The sequence below is a fragment of the Palaemon carinicauda genome, chromosome 1 (genome assembly GCF_036898095.1).
Source record: "Palaemon carinicauda isolate YSFRI2023 chromosome 1, ASM3689809v2, whole genome shotgun sequence".
Taxonomy (NCBI): Eukaryota; Metazoa; Arthropoda; class Malacostraca; order Decapoda; family Palaemonidae; genus Palaemon; species Palaemon carinicauda.
In genome coordinates this window covers 189,166,623-189,183,584 of record NC_090725.1, presented here as the reverse complement: position 1 = coordinate 189,183,584, position 16,962 = coordinate 189,166,623, and the positions used below count along the sequence as shown (strand labels likewise).

The 16,962-nt window shown below is 50.7% G+C and overlaps 1 protein-coding gene across 10 annotated transcripts in view; it reads left to right on the top strand.

Annotated features, from left to right (window-relative positions):
* The first annotated feature begins 283 nt into the window (after positions 1 to 283).
* mus304 (mutagen-sensitive 304) overlaps positions 284 to 16,962 on the top strand; it is a 327,641-nt gene continuing 310,962 nt past the window's right edge. For 4 of the 10 annotated variants that reach the window (XR_011046450.1, XR_011046445.1, XR_011046448.1 and 1 more), the window contains exon 1: positions 286 to 462. The gene's annotated coding sequence lies outside the window, so the exon portion shown is untranslated. Of the gene's footprint in view, positions 532 to 1,683; positions 1,799 to 16,962 lie in introns of all 10 variants that reach the window. The other 6 variants (XM_068386708.1, XM_068386701.1, XM_068386715.1 and 3 more) reach the window with 6 other exon arrangements.

The following is a 16,962-nucleotide window of genomic DNA, read 5'->3' as shown; positions in this document are numbered from 1 at the left end:
AATTTGATAATGCAGCTTAGTTATACTAGATTTGCGTGGAATTTTAATGCCCATTTGCAATTTATAAAACTTTTAAGTAATGAAGTGTAGTGATAGTTACATAAATAAATTGATTTACAAAATGATCTCTAAGTCTTAGAAGACATTATATATCTACAAAAAAAAATCCATGTCAAATGTAATAAGAATGTCTTTAAGGGGTAATAGGTCTACGTTAACACATGTTAAAATCAGAACTGATCACATTAAGTTAGAAGATGACACCAAGTTTCTTTCTTTTGCCAAACGAGAAGAGGATGAAGTTCGGATGTCCAGTTCAGTGAAATCAAAACAAATCCGCCAAAGTTGTATACTGGCCCTGTTGGTGTTTATCGGGTCAACTGCCATGTAACAATCAGCATTAATATATCACTCCAAGTATTTGAAGACTGCTGCAATTGTTTCATAATTTAGATAATATACGTAAGAGAGTGAAAGCCAAGACTGGTAAAATGATGTGTTTGTTTTCAAACTAGGATAAGGTCAGCAGCAGTAGATTACCATGTTCCATATCTATGTAGTTGTAAATGTAGCCTAACAAATTCGGTAATTTCAGTCCAAACCAATTCCTCATATTATACATTTGTCTATGAAAGGCTTTAGCTACTTATCTAAACCTTCGTACTCAAGTGCTGGAGGGATGTCATACTGGTCTAGTTGTAACAATTGCTAGCTTTAGCTCATCAATTTGTGGTAAAACGATGGTAAATATATGATACTTTAATTGGTAAACATATGATACTTTAATTTCTAGCCAAATATTTAAACCATGTATTTTTCCTACGCGCCATCTTGCGTTCTATGTATTTCTGACCATAATTATTGGGGCACACCATCGATCATCAGTTTTTGGACTCCCTTACTTAAAGACAATTTTGGGGGACACCAATGAGAAAACAGGGTTTTTATTTGGATGGGAAAATGTGGTATTTGTTTACAAGACCACTCTCTCCATTTACTCCCAAACTATGCATTCCTGCAGCTTTCCTTGTCTTGTATTGTAATAAGGATGTTCTTTAAATGCTGGGAAAGCAAAAAATGGCAAGATATGTTGAGGAAGGGGGAGGGGTTATAAAAAAAACTAGATCGGTTTCCTCAATAAACGACCTGGAACTGACATATCAACATAGTCAATCAAACAGAATTCGTGATGCCAGCGTACATTTGATATACTGTATATTCAAAACATACTAAATTAAACATTGAGTGATTACTCAAAAGTGTCATTATTTGTAATTTGCATATTTTATGGACACTTTTGGGTAATTAATCCATTTTTGATTTAGTATATATTTAGAATATACATCAAATGTACGCTGGTATTACGAACTTCTGTTTATGCTCGCTGGTATCACGAATTCTGCTAGGTTGACTATGTTTCCGAGGTTAACTCTAGATCGTTTAGTGAGGAAACCGAGCTAGATTTTTTATAACCCCTCTCCCCGTGCCATTTTTGGCTTAACCAGCATTTCAAGATCCTACTAATTACAATACAAAAAGAGGAGAGCTCCAGGATTGCATAATTTAGGAGTAAATGGAGAGCGTGGTCTTGTAAACAAATACCGAAAATGTGATAAATGAGTGATTACAGCTATGACAATGACCAGAAATGTAAAATAAATACAAGATAACCATTTGGAAAAGGTTTTATTACAGTTACGGACGGAGAAAACTAGAAGCTCAACATTACCGCTTGCCAGTACTTATTTTTTCGCGAGTGAAGGAAGCGCACAGCGAAGCAAGAACCATTAGATTCAGGGTAAAACATTAAATACATGTTTTACTTCATTTCAATTATACCAGTTTTAGTGAGTGTGTAGTGGGAAACGGAGTAGTCGAACTGGTTGTTTTGTTTGTTTGCGGTTGAAATGAGGGTTGAATTCGGTTAAATCACCTTATTTACTACAGGAAAACAAATATTTTCTGATCGAAATGTTTCCCCCGTCTGTAAATATATTTTGTCCCGACGCAAGATACAAACCTAACGCTCTTTAACATAGCATTGTTATTTCGGCGGAGCTGAAAACTAGTTGAAACTGAAGTTAACCAGGGATGAACTACCCGCTGCTAGTTACCAGGGTGTGTTTACCCACTGCTCCCACCAGCACTGGTGACTAACCATCACCTTTTATTTCGGCTCTGTAGGATGTAGGCATTGCTCACTCTCCCGTTAGCCCAAACTGGCTGGAACTAATTTCTTTTCTCTTTTTCTATTTAAAATGTGCCTGCCCGTGAGATCCAACCATGCGACTTTGTCCAGGCTGTGAAGGGCGCCGTTGCGGCACCTTCATGTCCTCGGAGGAGACGGATCCTCACAGTCTCTATCCTACGTGCCGAGGTCACTCGTGTTCGAAGGAATCTCCTTGTAGTGTGTCGGGAGTGGTTGCCCTCCTAGTGGGTGAGGTTTGGTAGGTGGAAGAAGTAGTCTAAAAAGGATTCTTCTCCTTCGGGGTCAGCCTCGAAGGGGAAGAAGTCCTGACTTCTTTCTCCTCCGTCTCGATCTTCCCATTCATGACTCTACTAGACCGGCTTCCTCTGGGGAACGGTCGAGTACGAGTGGCGGCCTGGTAACGCTGGGACAACCTCGGTTGGGGTCTCCTCCCATTGTCTCCCCTTGAGAGGCAGTGAGGGAGCCCTCCGCGGGGGAGTCCCACTTAGACGACGCTGTTCGTCTACTGTGGCCCTCCTTGGGGTTGACGGGTTCCCCGTCAAAGGAGAAGCTACAGGAGGTCTTGTGGTTGGGTGTGCGCGCACATTCAAGCGCTGAGTCCTCTTCTTCTGCTCTCACCGACGTTCCACCTTCCTCGGCAGGAGGACTAGAGCAATTAAGGACAAGTAATCTTCTGAGTGACTTGGCCAGAGACCGTCAGGTCTCAGGATCAAGCTTTGGCTTTGTTCCAGAGGTTTTTCAGGGTGTTAATCCTCTTTCCGGGCTTACCTGATGGGAGGAGAAACAACTTGGACAACTGTAAGGTTCGCCTTCCAGTGTTGCGCAGTCCGACCTCCCGAGGAAAGACTAAGCGACGCAACCTTCTGTGCGCCATCTTCCTCGTGCGTGAAGCGATGCGCATTCAGGAGGAGGTGATCGATCTTCTCGTATGGGAGAGGAGAGATCTCCTACCCTCGCTTCTGAGCGCCAACTCCCTTTTACGGGAGACGATGCGCGTTCAGAAGAAGGAATCGATCGATCTTCTCGTATGCGAGAAGAGAGATCTCCTACCCTCTCTTCTGCGTGCAAACTCCCTCGTACACAAGGCGATGTGCGTTCAGAAGGAAGAGTTGATCGATTTTCTTGTATGCGAGAGTAGAGATCTTCCCCAACCCTCTCTTCTGTTTGGCAGCTCCCTCGGCCGCGAGGTGACGCGCCATCAGGAGAGAGAGGCGAGGATCTTTCCTCACGCTTGCGAGAGGAAAGATCTTCTCCTGAGTGGTTTCCTCCACGAGGTTACCACCGAAAGGTATTGGATTCGTCCATACCACATTCCAGTCCATCAGAGCACAGATTTTCGGAGCTGAATGACAAAAGAGGGAGGAGTTTTTCATTTGTTCCCCCACTTCGTCACCATGCAGCGTTTCGCTAGACCATCCGCTTGCGAGAGCGGGCAATTTTTGTCAGTCTCGCCGCAGCGCAGGTGCTCAGCCCCCTGTCACTCCTCACCTCTTAGGGTAAGGAAAGTACCGTGCCTTTCTCCCTCGGGAGAACAGGTGAGCAAGAGAGCTCCGATTCTCGACGCTCTCGGATGGGATCTTGTACCTTCGCCGAAGGTGGAGAAGCTTCACGCGTTGTCGCATGCCTTTCCTTCTAGTGAGAAGGATAGGAGAGCTTATCTGCTGAAAGCGAGGAAACCCGATTCTCGTCAAGTGACCAAGGTTCCTACGCGCTCAAGCAATCGCTTTCGTATTGTTGAGGAGAGGTTGGAGGTAAGTGAGCGCGCTGGCTCGCCGCGCTAACCAACCTCTCGTCAAGGTCGTTCACCTCGCGGTTGTTCACCCCGCGAGTGCGCACCTAGGAGAGGGTTGAGGTGTTCTCCCCCTCCCACCTCAGCCGGTGCGATCGGAAACATCTAATTGCTGGGAGACTAGTTCATCAGGTAACTTGTTAGCCAAGGATGGACTTTGGTTTCAAGACCTGCTGAAAGCACTTAAACAAGCAATGGGAGTCTCTAACAATCCTCCAGCTGCAGCGGTGAAGGTTCCTGTTATTCCTCTGGACTCTCCTAAGGGATCTAGCGATCTTTCTGACCGCAGGTGAGCTAGCCTAGCTAGAGTGCCACAACTGCCTTCACCTCCTTCCAGAGTTTCAAGGTATGAGGATCACCTTGGAAGACTAAGGATGCTGAGATCATGATACATGACAAGGTAAACATAATGCCTTCTGAGGCTCTGCCACGGTGTATTAAAACAGGGTCATTGCCCATTTCTGTACAGCCTTCGTCCCCCATTACCAACAATAGTACTAACCTCTCTCAGGTCATGTCCTTGCCTGATTTAATGAGATTCCACCTGACACCAAGTTACCAGGTGCACTGTATTGGGGAAGGTGCAAAAACCTGGTTGCTCACCACCTATTAACCGGAAAAGAGAGAGACCTCCATCTCTCTCGTCCCCTTCCATAAGAAATATCAAAATTACGACGTCAAATAAATATGAAGCTCTGTCTGTTGATGTTTCTGATCAACTGGGGTTAAATAAATTGGAAATTCAAGTTAAGGTCCACCATCCTCCTCTACAATTAGATCAAAAAGACAAAAAGAAAATCATAAATGCAAAACCCAATCTATTAAGACCCTCTTTAATAAAACCACCTGGAAATAGTGTTAGATCAAAAACTGCTAATGGGAAGACTCCATCCCAGGGGTCTACCAAATTATAAACCATAGTTTTTTCCTGCATTTTGCAATGGAATTGTGTGGGTTTAAGGGCCAAATATGAAGAACTTAAGCTCCTTATTTATGAGCATTCCCCCATAATTATACAGTATGTCTACTGGAGAGCAAACTTGATCATAACACTCCTTGTCCTCGCGAATATATTAGTTATAGGACACCATAATATCACCAAGTGGGGAGGCATGGCGGAAGTTTCATATACGTTCGTCGAGATGTTCCCCAAGTATCTTTATCTATTCATACACCTCTGCAAGCAGTGGTTGTACAGATTGATATAGGGAGAAAATATACAATTTGTTCTCTTTACTTGCTTCCAAATGGTAACATTTTGTATGATAACTTATAATGGTGATTCAACAACTCCCTCAACCTTTTCTTTTACTTGGAGATTTGAATGGTAGACATCCTTTGTGGGGTGATGTTTTAGCAAACACGAAGGGAAATATAATATCAATTGTTGGAAATGAAGATGTGGGACTCCTTAATACAGGAGAGCCCACACACTTTGATGTCCAGACAGGTACCTTGTCATGTATTGACCGGTCAATCGTAAGCTCTAATTGCCTTCTCGATTTCGATTGGAGGACATTAGATGATTGGCATACTAGTGATCATGCCCCAATCATTATAAACACCAACAATGGTCCACCTTTACAGAGATCGCCACAATGTAATCTTGACAAGGCTAACTGGGATAAATTTCGTGAGCTAAGTGAAATTAAGGGGGATGCAGAACAGTTTGAAAATATTGATGATGCCATAGACTTACTGAATGGAACTCTCCATACAGCAGGAGTCAATTCAATTCCCAAAACTACAGGGTTATTCAAAGGACAACCAGTCCTGTGGTGGTCTTCAGAACTAACTGCTCTGCACAGAGCCTCAAGAAGAGCTCTAACATGATTGTGTAGATGCCGAACTGATGAGAATTTAATTATATACAAAAAATGTAGAGCACAGTTCCGTCGTGCCATGAAAGAAGCTAGGCACCAGTCATGGATGTCTTTTGTTTCCTCCATTAACAGTAGAACACCACCATCTTCTGTGCGGAGGAAAGTAAAAAAGATAGCCGGTAAATTCACCCCCAACCCACCACCAGTGTTGAAGGTGAGTGGTCAAATGTAACTGAGGCAAATGATATTAACAATGCCCTGGCTGATAATTTTTCAAATGTATCATGCAAGTGTGAAGGAGCTCTTGGTCACCAGTATAGGAGCATTGAAGAAAAGAAAATTTTAAATTTTGCAACAGGAAGGGAAGAGTCATATACTGCAGTTCTCCTTTGTTCTGTAACCCAAATACAAACCACGCTATTTAAATAGGGTATTACTGTACTTTCGGCGTAGCTGAATGACGAGCCATTAGATTTTTAACGACGGTTAACTACCCACTCGCTAGGTAGCGGGGGTAGGGGAGGGGTAGCTAGCTACCCCTCCCCCCTCACACACCGGTGAACTGATTCACTTCGCTTTTGGCTCGGGTGATGGTCAGACGTGTTTGCTCTCACCCTCGCATTGACAGCCTTAATCTTTTTTGCTTTCTCTTTCAGTTTGTGTGTTTGGAATTTGGCTTCTCTCCTTATCATGCGGAAATGCCCTGGTTTACCCAACCGCCCTTGTGGGACTTATATGTTGGCAGGCGAGACGGACCCTCACACCTTGTGTCCATTCTGCAGAGGTCAACGGTGTGATAAGAATAAATTGTGCAGTAAGTGCAGGGAGTGGTCTACCTCCCAGTGGGAGAGGTTTTCCCGGCGACGGAAGAAGAAGTCTAAGCGGGATCTTTCTCCTTTAAGGGTTTCCTTGAAGAAGGAAAATTCCAAGGACTCTACTTCCGTTGCCCGAACCTCCTCCGAAGCTCCCGCTCGATCGGTCTCTCGTGAGAGGCCGTCGAGTGGTAGCGTAGGCCGTTCTTTTGTTGACCGACCTCAGGGTTTGGGAGAGGGAGTTGCCTCCCATGACGAGGCAGCTCCTCCTCCTCCTCCGGGGTAGGATTTATCTGTTTCTGTTTATAATGATGATTTATTGCGGCTTTGGGCTTCCTTGGGGCTTAAGGGTTCACCCTCCAGGGAAGCCCTGTTTGACTTTATCCAGTTGGGCGCAGCTGTCAAACAGTCGCCGGTGATAGCGGGGGTTGACCCTCTTGTCTATCGTCGACGTTGTTGTGGCAGAGGCTTCCGACGGGTCGGGTCAAACCCCTGCCTTTGGTGCTGATGTTGCTGAAGGCTCAGTTCCCCCCTCCTAATATCCTTCGAGGGAGGAGCTGAGTCCACCGGTCTCTCCTGCAGGTGATTCTCCCCCTCGGGGGAGTTCACTGTTCGGCTCCTCGCCCTCGCCGTCCCCCGCAGAGGATCCTCCTCGTCGTGAGTCGACCGTTGCAGCCACATCTCTGGACCTCTCTGCAGATCGTTCGCGATCTCCTACGCCTGCCAGACCTGCTGATCCTCCTTCACCGTTCGTGGCAGCTGATGCGCAGTGGGCGCCCTCGCACCCCGTTATCCAACGGGCACCAGTCCCTTCGGGGCAAAAGGGCTTGTCTCACAATGTGAGTAAGTCCCTTAAGTGCCAGGTCTTACCTGTGTGCCCACGATCTCCTGCACGCTCGCGCGCAGTTACGTGCAAGCCTTCTCCTGTTCCTGCTATTGCTGAGTGTCATCCTGTGCCGGAAACAACGCGCCAGCGATCTCCTGTGGCAGAGTCGACATGTCAGCGCTCTCCTGCTCGCCATCGATCTCCTGCTCGCAAGCGCTCCCCTGCGCGTCAGCGATCTCCTCCTCGCCAGCGAACATCTGTGCGCCCTGATCCTGATACACGCCCTACGCACCCACGATATCCTGCGCGCCCACTATCTCCAGCTCGCCAGCGAACTTCCCCTGCGCGCCATTGCTCGCCCGCGCGTCCACGATCTTCGGATCTGGGAGTGGGAAGGAAGCCTTATCCTTCACCTTCTCGCCATCGTTCACCTGCGCGCCCTCTCGTCAACCCTCGCCTATGCGCCATCGCGCTCAGTCACCTTCGTGCTCACAGGTTCCAGCTCCTACCGTGCGCACTTCCAGAGGTGGACGGGACACGACGCGCCCACGAGCAGTCTCCTTCATGCGCTTCTAAGTCTGCTGATCCTGCGCCCCATCTCTCTTCTCCAGATCGCGCACCTGCACGCCAGCGATCTCCGGCGCGTCCGCACGCCCCATCGCTTGCTTGCCATCACTCTCCAGCACGCCCACGAGCCTGCTAACAGAAGATCACCTGCGCGCCCACGTGCAACCTCACCTGTGCGCAGTCGCTCACCTGCTCGCTCTGCGCGCCATCGCTCACCTGCGCTCCATCGTTCGCCTACGCGCCGTCATTCTCCTGGTCGCCAACACTCGCCCATGCGCCCCCACGCGTGCCCGCGCCTCCATCTCCGCGCGCACGCACATGTGCGCGAACCTGGGATTGTTCCATTGCACGAACGCCAGCGCGAGCCCAAGCGCGATTCCCTCCGGGTTTCGCAACGCGAGCTTCCTAGCGAGTCTTCAGGAGCGAGAGCAGTCAGGTCGTCTTCTTCACGGTCCCCCCACCCCCGCAAGCGCAAAACAGCGCACTCGCAGGAGGAGGGGAGGTCTTCAGAGAGGTCTAGGCACCAATCTTCTTCCCTTTCTTTTTAGGCAGGCCCTGTGGTATCTACTCCGAAGGATCGCCCGATCCCCTTCTCTCCAGCGGGAGTCTCTGACACTGCGTCTGTCAGTAAGCAGCCATGGTTTGGGTCCCTTATCAGAGCTGTCGTCCAGGCTGTTAAGCCTGCCTTCGCTGAATTGGGTCTCAAACCAATGGCAGCTCCGACCCCACTGAAGAGGAAGAGAGGAGTAGAGATCGTGGTGACTTCTCCCAGGGTCAAACTGGCTCCTAAGAAGTCCGTAAGGAAGGCTCCTTCCCCCCTGCAGACGTTCTCTCCTTCTCCTGTGGACGAAGCTTTTCCGTCCTCAGGAGAATCTACCGAGGTGAGACCTTCTCCCACCGCACCAATGGGAGAAACCCCACCGCGAGTAGGAGAATCGTCCCGTGTTGGGGCGGAGAAGAGCCCTCAGACTTCGTTGCTGGAGTCCTGCATCCCTTCTAGAAGGGAACCAAAGGACTCGAAGACTATCCCGAAGTCTTCTTCCAGGATTCGACCAGAGCCAGTGAGACCCCAGGAGAACGTCCACGTATCCCCCCCAAGTAGAGCATCTGGGGACAGGAGACTTTGCTGTCAGTTCACCAGGAGGAGAGCAGCAAGAGTCAGAACATGCCTTCTGGCAAGTCTTGACTCTGATGAGGCATCTCAACGGGTTCAAGGACCCTGAGATCGCCCCTCCTGAGGGCAAGGACACGGTCCTGGACCGAGTCTTTGGCACTCAGAAACCCACTAAGGTCAGTGCGGCTTTGCTTTGGTCCCAAGGGGTGAAGAGTGCCAGGGATAAGGTTAAGAGCCAGCTCTCCGAGCTCGCTTCCTCCAGGCGTTCCACTGCTGGCAACAAGCTCCTCCCACCTCCTCGTGTCCAACAGAGGAGGTATTTTGAGATCATGGAGGAGTCTTGTTCAGCTCTTCCACTCCACCACTCTGTGGAAGAGCTTACCAGAGGAGTCTTTCTTGAGAGACTCTCCAGCCGGCAAGTGACATTTTTGGCAACAGAGATCCTGAGTCAGGAGAAGGTCGCAAAGTGTGCCATGCAGGTTGAAGTGGCTGGATGTCTGGCTGGGGTCTCTGGGCATCCTGCTGCGATCCGAGGATCTGTCCAAGGAGAGCACCTGGAAGGCCCTGGAGACCTTCCTCCTTTCGGGCACACGCACCATTGAGTTTCTGGCCCACCAAGTCTCGAACTTGTGGGCAAACTCGATCCTGAAGCGACGTGATGCGGTGACCGAGAGGTTCCACTCGAAGGTACCAGCCGTGGATGTCTGCAAGCTCAGACACTCTTCCCTCCTAGGAAAGAGTTTGTTTGAGCCCAAGGATGTGGAACAGGCGGCTGAAAGGTGGAGAAAATCGAACCAGGATTCTCTTCTCCAAAGGGCTCTTACAACAAAGTCCTACAAACCTCCAGCACCTCAACAACCTCGCCAGTCCAAGACGACGAAACCGGCAACGGCAGCAAAGACGACGGTGTCCAAGCAGCAGCCCTTTCCTGTCAGAGACACAAAAGGCAAAAAGTCCTCCAGGGGAGGCAAGAATCCTAGAGGGAGTGGCCGAGGCCGCAAACGCTAGGATTGGCAATCCCCCTGCATGTCCACCAGTAGGGGGATGCCTAAAAAGTTGCGCATTCAGGTGGCAGCAACTCGGGGCCGATTCCTGGACGATCTCCGCGATCAGTCAGGGATATCGCGTCCCATTCATAACATCTCTTCCTCCCCTGACAGCGAATCCAGTGTCGTTGAGCTCCTATGCCATGGGATCGGCAAAGGGGCTAGCCCTACGGGCAGAAGTCGAGACCATGCTGAAGAAGGATGCTCTCCAGGAGGTCGTCGACGGCTCCCCATGCTTCTTCAGTCGACTCTTTCTTGTAAAGAAGGCGTCTGGAGGCTGGAGATCGGTCATCGACCTCTCAGCTCTGAACAAGTTTGTCAAACAAACTCCGTTCAGCATGGAGATAGCAGACACGGTCAGACTTGCAGTGAGACCGCAAGACTTCATGTGTACACTGGATCTGAAGGACGCGTACTTCCAGATCCCAATCCATCTGTCTTCCAGGGAGTACTTAAGATTCAGCCTAGACAACAAGATCTACCAGTTCAAGGTGCTGTGTTTCGGTCTCTCCACAGCACCCCAGGTATTCACCAGAGTGTTCACCCTGATCTTTTCGTGGGCACACAGGATCGGCATCCGTCTCATCCGTTATCTGGACGACTGGCTGATCCTGGCAGACTCGGAATCGACCCTTCTTCGACACCGAGACAAGCTTCTGGGTATTTGCCAAGATCTAGGGATCATGGTAAATCTCGAGAAGTCTTTTCTGCTTCCATCTCAACGACTGATATATCTAGACATGATATTGGACACCAATCTCCACAAAGCCTTTCCATCAGACGACAGGATAGCAAGGCTGAGGAGGGTCGCAAATCCTTTCCTCAGACGAGAAGAGCTTCCAGCCCAATCGTGGTTACGTCTCCTAGGTCACCTTTCCGCCTTGGCCCGTCTAGTTCCAAACGGCCGCCTCAGGATGAGATCCCTGCAATGGCGGCTCAAGTCCCGGTGGATTCAAGGCCACGATTCCCCGGACATTCTGGTCCCTATGGGTCCTGCGGAATGGACGGACTTTCAGTGGTGGGTGACAGACGGAAACCTCCGAAAGGGAGTGGATCTTGTCGTCCTCCCCCCGGATTTGATGCTGTTCTCGTACCTCAGGCCTATGGTCAGAATAAAAAAAGTGCCTCCACATAAATCTGCTAGAGATGAAGGCCGTATATCGGGCATTTCAACAGTTCCAGCAAACCCTGCGGGTCACTCCGTGGTGGTGATGAGCGACAACACCACGGTAGTGGCTTACATCAACAAGCAGGGAGGTACCTTTTCACAACAGCTATCCCATCTTGCAGTAGAGATACTGAGATGGACCGAAGTCCACTCGATTCCACTATCGGCTCGCTTCATTCCGGGCAAAAGGAATGTGCTCACCGACAGTCTGAGCAGAGCATCGCAGATAGTGAGTACCGAGTGGTCTTTGGATCCTCTAGTAGCCAACAAAGTCCTGACTTTGTGGGGTTCCTCGACTGTGGACCTGTTCGCGACAGCCTTGAACTTCAAGCTTCCGCTCTACTGTTCCCCAGTCCTGGACCCCAAGGCACTCTGGCAAGATGCCTTCCAACAACGGTGGGACAACATCGACGATTACGCCTTCCCACCGTTCTGTCTGATGAGAAGGGTGCTCAACAAGACCAGAATATCGGTCAACCTGTCAATGACTCTAATAGCTCCGCTATGGCATCATGCAGAGTGGTTCCCGGACCTTCTGCAGCTCCTGACGGAACTCCCGAGAGAACTTCCTCCGCGACACGAGCTACTCAAGCAACCACACTGCAACATCTCCCACAAAGCCGTAGCATCGCTTCGGCTTCACGCCTGGAGACTATCCAGCATCTCCTCGCAGAGAGAGGCTTTTCGCAACAAGTTGTGGAAAGGATGTCTCGGCACCTGCGAAAGTCATCCGCAGGGGTCTACCAGGCGAAGTGGAGAGTCTTCTGTGGTTGGTGTCGTGGAAGGGGTATCTCTCCCCTCGATGCCACTATTCCAGCAATAGCGGAATTTCTTGTGTATTTGCGGGAAGAAATAGAAATGCGCCTTTCAGGCTCGGCAGTAAAAGGCTATCGCTCAGCCTTAAGCCTAGCCTTCAGGCTGAAAGGAATGGACATTTCCTCCTTGCTGGAACTTTCTCTACTCATACGAAGCTACGAGCTTACCTGCCCTCAGTCGGAAGTGAGTCCTCCTCCATGGAACGTGGTTCGAGTCCTCAGGTCTCTTAAGAGACCTCCGTTCGAACCATTACGCCAGGCTTCTGATCGTCACCTGACTTGGAAGACGGTGTTCCTACTCGCATTGGCCTCGGCCTAGCGAGTCAGCGAACTTCATGGTCTCTCGTACGACGTCGCCCATTCAAGGGGATGGGGGGAGGTAACGTTCGGGTTCGTCCCTGAGTTTGTGGCTAAGACTCAAAATCCTGGGATTCCGGACCCACTGTTCGACTCCTTCCGGATTTCGAGTAACAGATGACCCAGACCATCTCCTACTGTGCCCAGTAAGGAGTCTGAGGCTCTATCTTAAGAGAACAGCAGCAGCCCGTCCTCGAGTGCGAGCATTGTTTGTGAGCACAGGAAGGACGAAGAGGAGGGTCACTAAGAACACTATCTCAGCATGGATTCGCAGGGTCATCCATCATTCCCTGAATCCAGACCCTCCTCCGTCACGTCGCCCTAGAGCACTCAATGTCAGAGGCATCGCTACGTCCCTGGCATTCAAGAGAAACTACTCAGTGACGCAGGTTCTACAAGCTGGGGTCTGGAAGCGTCAAACTACCTTCACAGCCCACTACCTGCAGGACGTGACCCACAGGAGGCTCGATACATTCTCTATCAGCCCGGTGGTAGCTGCACAACAGCTGGTCTAAACCTCAGGCTCCTTAATGGACAAGTAGCAGAAGGTTGAGGGCATTGTTACCCGGTTTTAGTCTGCATGAATGATAAAGTATGCCTGGCCCTTACTCTTTTCTTCATCCTCCCCTCTCTTGTGGAAAGCAGCATCCTGGGTTCTCTGCACAGCTGACCTCAAACCACTGCAGGTAAACCATGCTTCCTTGTGTTCCTAGTATTAAGATAATACTGTCGCGACCCCCATACCCTGACGAGGTGGTATTGGGAACGTCCTATCCTAGAATTCCATCTAAAGGATTCCAGGTCAACTTCCTAGGACGAGTCACACTTCATTTCTTCACACACAAGCTTACGTAGGCCGCACGTTCCTTGCAGAGCAAGGGATTTGCGAGGTGCAGGGACTCCTTATCTTGAGTGCTACACACTCTGATTCTGAGTCCCCGGGCAAAGCCAAAGCCAGTAAGGCTGGGACTTACCACCCTACCTAAGGGTTAAGTCACCCTATTTAAATAGCGTGGTTTGTATTTCGGTTACGGAACAAATTACAAATTTGTAGATAATTTGTATTTTTCCTAACCATACAAACCTTAGCTATTTAATCATACTTGCCCGCCAGCCCTGTCCCCCGTGAAGTCCTACCTATAAGCGAAGTGAATCAGTTCACCGGTGTGTGAGGGGGGGAGGGGTAGCTAGCTACCCCTCCCCTACCCCCCTCTAACTAGCGAGGGGGTAGTTAACCCCCGTTAAAAATCTAATGGGTCGTCATTCAGCTACGCCGAAAGTAATACCCTATTTAAATTGCTAAGGTTTGTATGGTTAGGAAAAATACAAATTATCTACGAATTTGTTATTTGTTCCGTAACTGGAATACAAACCATGCTGTTTAATAGGGGTATTACTTTCGGTGTAGCTGAAATGACGAGCCATTAATTTTAAACGAGGGTTTACTACCCACACCACTAGTTAGCGGGGGTAGGGGAGGGTAGCTTGCTAAACCCCCCCCCCCCTCTCATACACCTGTGCTTGAGCTCACTTTGCTCTCGGCTCTTATGGTGGTCGGACGTGTCCGCTCTTATCCTCGCCATCATTTGGCAGTCATTTAATTACTTTTGTCTTTTCTTTTTTCTAGTTCTGTATATGTGAAGTGGGCCTCTGCGATCATGCGCACCTACCCTGGGTTTCCCGACCGCCCCTGTGGAACATTCATGTCGGCGGTCGAGACTGATCCTCACGCCCTTTGTCCTTCTTGTAGGGGCCAACGGTGTGATAGCAATAACAGGTGTAGTGAGTGTAGGGAGTGGTCTACCTCCCAGTGGGAGAGGTTTTCGCGACAACGGAAGAAGTCCAAACGGGATTTTCCTTCTTCGAAGTTTTCTTTGAAAGGAGAAAAACTCAAGGCCTTTTCTTCCGTTGCCCAAACCTCCTCCGAAGCTCCCACTCGGTCAGTCTCTTTTGAGAGACTGTCGAGTGGTAGCGTAGACCGATGTACTGTTTACCAACCTCGGGGCTCGAGAGATGACGTTGCTTCCCCTAGCGAAGCAGCTCCACCTCTCCCTCCGGGCGAGGATATGTCACTAACCTTATTTCAGCTTTGGTCCTCCTTGGGGCTTACGGATTCGCCCTCCAAGGAGGTTTTGCTTAACTACATCCGATTGGGTGCCGCAGTCAAGCAATCGCCCTCACCGTCAGAGGTTGATCCTCTGTCTCTTGTCGACGTTGTGGTGTCAGAGGTATCCAATGCGGTATCACCCATCACCTCTGCCTCTCCAAACTCTATGGTAGCTGACGGCTTAGTTTCTCCCGTTCCTGTTCAACCTACGGGGGAGAAACTAAGTCCATCGTCAGTCTCTCCTGCTAGTGTTTCTTTCCCTCGGGGGAGTTCACTTACAGAGACTCCTCTTTGGAGGACTGCAGAAGGTCAGCTTGCTGATCCAACGGCCCCCAGAGGGCGCCTTCGTCGGAAGGCTCGCCTTCCTCTTTGCCTTAGAGGCCTTCCTTCCCCTGCGGTGAAGAGACGCCTCTTTGGTTCAACATCTTCGATGCAGTCCACCGCAGAGGAGCCTCGAGACCAAGCATCTATCACTGCTCCTGCACTGGTCCTGAACCTTTCTGCAGATCGTTCGCGATCTCCTTCGGTGGAAGGTCGTCCTTTTACAGGACACGTCGACCTTCCATCCGACAGACCTGCCGACCTGCCGTCACCATTTCTACACGGGCCTAACAAGGCTTCACCTAAGCATGCTAAGACGCGCCAACCACATACGCGCTACGCGCCAATGAAACCTGACGAACGCTCCTTAGTAGCTCGTCAGGCCCCATCACTAAACCCTAACACAGGGCATCAAGGGCGTACGCACCAACACGCGCAAACGCCCCAACAGGAGCATAGCTCCATCACGCGCTATGCGCGCCCTCATGTGCATATGCGCTCACGTTCTCCTGCGCGCCCTGCCCCTACGCGCCAACATTCTCCTATGCGCCCGCCCCCAGCTGCGCGCCAATACTCACCTGCGAGCCATCAAACTCCTGCGCGCCAGTGCTCTCCTGCGCACCATCAGTCTCCTGCCCGCGCGCATATGCGCCCAACATCCAACTCTCCTGCTCGCCAACGATCTACTGAGCGTAGTGCTTTTGGGAAGTCAACAAAGCTGGCTTCTCCCACGTGCCAACCAGTACCATCGCGCCAGCGCTCACCTTCGCGCCAGCCTTCTCCCGCACGCATCCGTGAGGATACGCGAGCACGCCCTGCGCACGCTCGCCCATCCTCTCCAAAGGATGCGCGCCAACATTCTCTTGCGCTCCCACGTGCCCCACATGATTCAACTACGCGCCCACGCTCCCACGCGCCCCACATGATTCAACTGCGCGCCTGCGCGCTTGGGATCTTTCTCCTGCGTGCGCCCTACGGCTGGTATAGGTGCGCGCGAACTCTCTCCCGTGCACTCAACGTAGTAATCCTGCGCGTCCGCGCGCACGAATACTCTCCTGCACGCTCGCGTGCGCCAACAGTCTCCTGCACACGCGCTCGCACGCCAACAGTCTCCTGCACGCGCGCCCTTGTGCCAACAGTCTCCCGCGCGTGCGCGCGCACCGACAGTTTCCCGCACGCGAGCGCCATTATTCTCCCTCGCGCGAGCGTCAATATCCTTCCGCGCGTGAGACTACTGAACTATGCACGGTAAGGTAGCCATCGCCTCATTCCCTTCCCCGCAAGGGCATACCACCGCGCATTGTGGGAGAAGGGAAACATCTAGAGAGGTCGAGGATCCCAAAGCCACCACAGGCGAACCCACCAATGATGGGGACTCCTCCCAAGGATCCTTCAATCCCCGTCCCTTCAATGGGTATGTCTGACAGCGCATCTGTCAGCCAACGGCCCTGGTTCGGTGCACTGATCAGAGCCGCAACGCAGGCTTTCAAGCCTGTCTTCTCTGAATTAGGACACAGAACTATGGCTTCTTCTACCCCTTTGAAGAGAAAAAGAGGAGTTCCAGACGCGGTCACTTCCCCAAGGGCGAAACTGACTCCACGCAGACCTTCGAGGCAGATTCCTTCCTTTCCTCAGACTGCCTCTCCTTCCCTTTCGGACAAAGATTTCCCGTCCCCAAGGGAATCACTCTAAGAGAGACTTTCCCCCATCGCACCAATGGGGGAAACCTCTCCTCGCGCGGAGGGGTCTACTCAGTCGGGGATTGAAAGGAACATGCCACCCTCGTCAATGTTGGAGTCCTACATCCTTCCCAGGAAGGAATCTAAGGACTCCAAAACATTGCCGAAGTCCTCTACTAGGACTAGGATGGAGCCAGCTAGCCACTTAGGGAACGTCCGTGACTCTCCCCAAGAAGAGCCTTTGGGGATAGAAGGAAACTTCGCTGCAAGTCCTACAACAGGAGGAGAACAGCAAGAGTCAGAACATGCGTTTTGGTAAGTTCTGGCTC